Source organism: Falco punctatus (assembly GCF_963210335.1).
Source record: "Falco punctatus genome assembly, chromosome: 11".
In the NCBI taxonomy this organism is placed as follows: Eukaryota; Metazoa; Chordata; class Aves; order Falconiformes; family Falconidae; genus Falco; species Falco punctatus.
Window position 1 is genome coordinate 6,584,313 of NC_137591.1, and position 5,987 is coordinate 6,590,299.

The window sequence follows — 5,987 nt, forward strand, 5'->3', positions numbered from 1 at the left end:
GTATTTACTCTGTCTTAGAATTGGGTTTTGTGGGCTTCAGCTCATGTTGGCAACCCATTGTATATATGTAGGTCTCCTGAAAGCCTTGAAAGTTTACGCTAGGTATTTCTGTATGTATATATATGGGTATATGTAAAACTTGCAGGGGTTCATTTCTCCTTAAAGAGCTTTTTTTGAAGCCATGTGAGCTAACACTTTAAGTTGTTTAGGAAACATGATCTGCCTGACCTTGTGAAGCATGGTTGAAATTTGAAATATATTGTGGACATTGTGACTGTAATTTTTTTTTTCTGAGCTAGAGTTAGCTTGTTGATTACCAGGGTCAGCTCTGCTTTTCTATGCTCTTACAAACATTCAGTAGGGAAGGTGCACTACTTCTGATGAATACTTCCATTGTTTGCCATGGACTCTGGGCAATAACTTTGGCCTTACTGGGAAAGATTCCCATTCTTTGATGCTCCGATTCTTCAGCCAACTCCATTCTGTTGAATATAATTTTTAATCAAGTTTTCCTTTTAACTTGTAATGTAACAAGTCCCTAAATGTGTTACTATCCACCAAAAAGGGTTTCTTGGCAGAATTTCCAAACAAAAACAAAACAAAAAACCTCTATTCAGCCAAAATAATCTTAACAGATGAAGAAACAATTACTTGTGGCTTTGTGAAAATAGACTATATATTGAATATATTGTGGAGCAAGAGACCACGATGTGTGTAGTGATGATTTGAGGTATCAGGAAATTAAGTGATCCATCAGTATTGATGCTTGGTGCCAAGTATTTAGTTCAATGCTCCAATTTTCTACGCAACTGAAAATGGAAGTAGGGTTTTCAGGAAAGAGGGTCTAGTGGTTAATGAACTAAGCTGGACCTTGGTAAGTCTGGCTTTAATTCCCAAGTCTCACCAGGTTTCTGTACAACTGCGAACACATTACTTGAACTCCCTGTGCCTCAGTTTTCCTCTTTCCCTCTCTCAACTTTTTTTTTTTTTTAAAAAGTTCCTTTGGGAGGAACTGTCTTTAAGCCTTTCGTATGTTATCTAAACAAAGGGTACTGCATCTCAATAGGGGCCTGGAGATACTTTGACCATAGAAAGATTTGTAAGTGTTCTGACAGTTACAAAACTGTCATGTACATACGCATGTAAGGCAAGCTGAGTTACGTATGCAGTAACGGGAAAAATTAGCAAGCAGAAATGTCAACCATTACAACTCCATGTTTTCATTTGAACATCTTGATTATGTGACTGTTCAGACCAACTGCACCCATCCCTGCCCTGGTCTGTAGCAGTACTGTTCCCCCTTTGCACATGTTTGGATGAAGAGGTATACTTCCTTAGGAACGAAATTGTCTCATTCTTTCTGTTCAGAAACCCTCCTGGATAGTTCAGAAAGCATTCTGAGGCATAACACAAGGAGAGGCAGCTAGAGAAGACTGTGAACTTGAGGGAGAGCATTATTCTGAACACAGTCCTACAACCTGTCCTGGACTGATTTACTGAGTCTCCTTCTTCCAGTCCATCATCTGTAAAAGGCAGGAAGTTATATCTATCCTGATACTACCCTGAACTCTGTGCAGATTTGTTGATGTCTCTAGAGAGCATTGAATTCTGACTTAATACTAGCTGTTGTATTCAGTGGAAGTTGGGGGCTTGAATAATAAAGGCCTCCGGTTGGGTCATTACTGAAGTGCATTTGCAGCAGTTACTTCAACCAAGTTACACCAGCCTAAGGACAGCAGGCCAGGGCTAGGGTTCTTCAGCAAAGCTTGAAGCTGGGGAGGAAGCTCCTAGAGGTCTTCTCTGCTCTGCTTCTTCAGAGGTTTTGGCTCAGTGAGAGTAGGGAGTAGAGCTGTATTGGTCTGACAGAAAGAGAATGAATGTGAATCAGTGCTCTTCCTGCCATCTTCTGTTTTCTACTTTTAAATGCACGTTCTGTAATCCTATAATAGCTGTTTCTGAGGATAAGTCCTATAACATTTCCAGTATGAGAGCACCACTTCTTCATCTATGCTAATTTTGGCTGTTGGAATAGGTAAGGAAGCCGTTTCCTATGAGTATCTAATTCAACATTACAGCTTAATAAAGTCAGACCTCCTTTCTGAACACAAGTGACACAACAGACAGATTAGCTAACTTCATTCAAGCTAAGGATTAACTTTTGGAATTAATTTTGTCATCATTAAAATGGTGGCAGTAACTACTTTGCAAGGCAATATTTCACACTCAGCCAGTGGGAAGGCAGGATTGAGTGTCATGTTTTGTTTTCATTAGCAGAATATTTTGTCATTGGACCTAGGCCTGAACAAGGCAATGATAGGAGAGCTGTTTATCTACAAGTAGGTTAGACATGCCTTGCTGAACATATGCATACCGTACGCCATGCAATTGCAGAAGAGTTTGGAAGTTGCTCTATATCTAGTGTTCAAACAAAGATTTGGCTGCTGGGGTCTAGACCAAATTACATGTGCTTGGAAGGCAGCCATTTAAGATCCCACTGGCAGACACCTGTGGAGCTAAGGCGATTAGGCTGCCTATGGTTACTTCCACTACAGAAGGGAGAGTTTTGTTTTGTTTTCAACAATGGGTAATAAGATCTCTTGTGGTGACTCCTGTTTCTGGAGATCTGAGTGAGCAGCACAACAGTGACCATTCATGAAGATTGCATGAAAGTCTTTAAAAAAATAACCTGACAATCTTAAACCAGACTAGCTGTATAAATTTTGTACGATGCTGGAGTGAGCTTTATTGTCCTTCCGTAAGGAGGACCTTTCTGATCTACTGATGGACTTTTACTATAGATCATCAGCTCAGTCCTTGTCTCTGAAGCATAAAGAAATCTCCAGGTTAGACCCACTCAAAGTTTGTTCTCCCACCTACCTCTCATGGTAGAGTTAAATGACATTTTGGTCCATAGAAGGCATGGTAATATCACAAAGAAGGAAAGAGATGGAAAGCAGTGTTTTGTTGGACTTTCATGTCTTGATAATTGCAGCAATTCCTAGCTAGCGATCATCTTTGTATTTTATTCAGATGTGCAAGAAAGTAGATATACAAGCCCAATTAAGAAGGAATGAGATTTTAAGGTGTCCTAGGACTTCTTTCTAAAGGTGGAGTCCATGAGGATTATGGAAAACCTACTTTTCTAGAAGGATATTGTACCAGCAGCCACAGTAATGCATACTACTTGCTACCTGAATTTAAAAATGATAACTTGCAAATAAATACTTTAAATTACTGCTAGCATATTAAGGGTGGGAATAGAAGAAATAGATGTTTTTCAAAGTAAACATTTGCATGATCTTTTTTCAGATGCAGACTCAGAATCTGCTTTTTATGTGTGTATACGTTTTTGCCAACAAACGTCTGTAAGATTTTAGAATGGTCAATTTACTTCTTGTTTTTTAAATCTCTGTGGGAGTTATCTTGATTTCCAGCCAATAGGATCTGTCTGGCCCACAAGACTCTTCCTGACGGACAAGAGTGCTACTGTTTGCTTATAGCTGCTGAAAGAATTGTGGAATTGGAAAAAATACTTCGTGACAGAACTTTCATCTGCTCTTGTTTGACGCTTCAGTTAATGAATGTCTCATGTCTAGCCATGCAAAGAAGTGATGTTTGAAAGCCTAACCCAAACGCTGCATAAAGTTTTTCACAATTAAGGCAAAAGCATTATCTCATTGAGGACTGAATCTTCACACCTTGAAGGCCAAGTATGATGTCAGGAGTGTAGCCAGTTTGCTCATGTAAATACCCTAACTAGACTTCTACATCCTCAAATACTCAGTTTTCATCTGCATCTGACACACAGACAGGAGTGTGAATACAGTGACACATTTTGTGCATGGCCCCCAGTTTTGTCCTTTGAAAGCCCAGCTTTGAATCTGACCTTGTATGAGAGAGACTCAAACTGAAGCTTTTTGAATTGAAGGTACCTTATAGCAGAGGAGTGGTCCACCTCTCTGAAAACTCCTAGACTGCTGGATATTACAGATGGGTCAGGTGTCATGAACCAGATGGTATGAAATTTTTCCATTGTGCTGTAGTTCTTCAAAGCCAGCAGCACCAGCACAGTTATGTGCCGTACAGATGTTTTTGGGTGGTTGAAAGCACCTGATCTGTACCTTGGGTAATGCCTGATTTAAACACATTTCAAATGGTAGGTTATGGCACCAGCTCAGTCTGTAGCTAGGGATGTATAGACTGGGTTTTTGGCAGGAGCTGTCTAACTTTTGTCTGTAATATATAATAAGTCTTTATAGTGTTCAAGACACATAAATCTTATCTCCCCCCAAGCTGTCAGTAGTTCATTTCCTTCGGGGATGGGGGAAGGGGGAAGTCCAGGTAGATGGAAGGACAATTTGAAGAAGAGAAAGATCCTGTGAAATCATTTGCGGATGAAATGTTGGATTTAAACAATGAAGTAGCTTCCTTTCCTATTCTATTTATCATTTTAATTGCTTAAAGCATATTTCTTAGAAATAGTCAAAATACAGACTCAGACATATTTATATTTTATGCATCCCTGCTGTTACGTTTTTTTGGATGTAAAATGGATCAGCAAAGCCCATGGAGATGTTTATACTGAAAACATAATATAATGAAAGTCTTACTGTGAATTTTGTGTTGATAGCATTTGTAATAAATCAGGAGAGTCAATTACTTTACTCTGTTATATGCACAGTAACTACTGTCACATTGCATGAAAACATTACTTATCTACTCACTGTAAAGATGCCAACTGTCTCTGGATCAAACTGTGCTGAACTATGAAGTCAGACTTCTTATAAGGAAGGAAGACTTGCAAATCATAGGAATATATGTGCTGGTGATAAAGCCAAGGCTTTCTGACAAACTACTTTATGAGGATTTTTCTTATTTGTTGTTTTCTGTACTAAAATGGGAGAGGGAACACAAATCAGTTCCTTCAGTTGTTTATGTTGAAGTAGTTCCTATGGGACACAGAGGGATCAGGCATTATATATCTTAAATATTTACTGTTTGGCAAGCAGAGTCAAGGCATCAGTCTAGCAGGATGTCCTACAGGGAGAGAAATACTGGGTAGGTAATGGACACTCTTATTTTTGAAACTCTGGCCTTTTCTCAAAGTTTCCTCTGGTGTCAGGCTGAGCAGGGAATGAGGGACTCAAGACCAGTATTTTTAAACAAAAATGTCATGAAAGATGTTCTCATCTCAGCTTTTGAGCAGTCGTCGTAGTTCTAAAAATAGTAATACATGGCCTATAGACCAAATTGAGTATCTCAATGCAAAATTCAGGCTGTTAATTGTAGCTTTTGTAAGAATTGAGGAAATGTCCCTTTCACAGTATGTGTGAACTTTAAATGCTTTAGCTGTAGAACCAGCATAGGCACGAATAATTTGAGGTTCTGAGGCCTTTAATCCTTTCAGAAAAAGGATTATGATTATAACCTAAGGAAATGCCGAGTTTGGAAGGGAAAGCTGTCTGTCTCTATAGGGAAGGGACTAGCCCTTTATAGCTCAAGATAGTAATTTGAGAGCCTGTTAATTTAGTGAAGACACTTTACCTGTCCCACTTACACAGGCGATAGATAGGGGAATGTGAAGAAAATGCTTGAAGACATTGTTGGAAGAAGGCAAGGCAGAAGAAACCTATGCCTTTTCCTGTAAGGTCCTGGGATGAGGCAAGGTGGCAAGGCTCCCGACATGCATGTGGTAGATGTTTAGAGAAAAAGTTGCCATTCTGAACAAGTACCTGTTTGGGTCAGGTGATTGTTTTGAGTGTATGAACTTCTGGAAGAAGAGGAGCCTTGTCTTACAGATACATGCTTGGAACAGGTTATTTCTGAAAGCTGGAGGAACAGATGAAGCAACTGCTCATAGAGCCACCTGAGCCTATGAGGAGGCACATCAGCATTGCTTTGTGAGATGACAAAAGGCTGTTTTTAAAATGTGTATAAAAGAAATGCAGGCCCCCAAAAGTTCTAGTCACCCATATTTGCCCTCCATA

General features: G+C 39.5%; 1 protein-coding gene across 9 annotated transcripts in view; it reads left to right on the plus strand.

Annotated features, from left to right (window-relative positions):
- GLIS1 (GLIS family zinc finger 1) overlaps window positions 1-5,987 on the plus strand; it is a 214,094-nt gene that overhangs the window by 34,252 nt on the left and 173,855 nt on the right. The window lies entirely within an intron of this gene.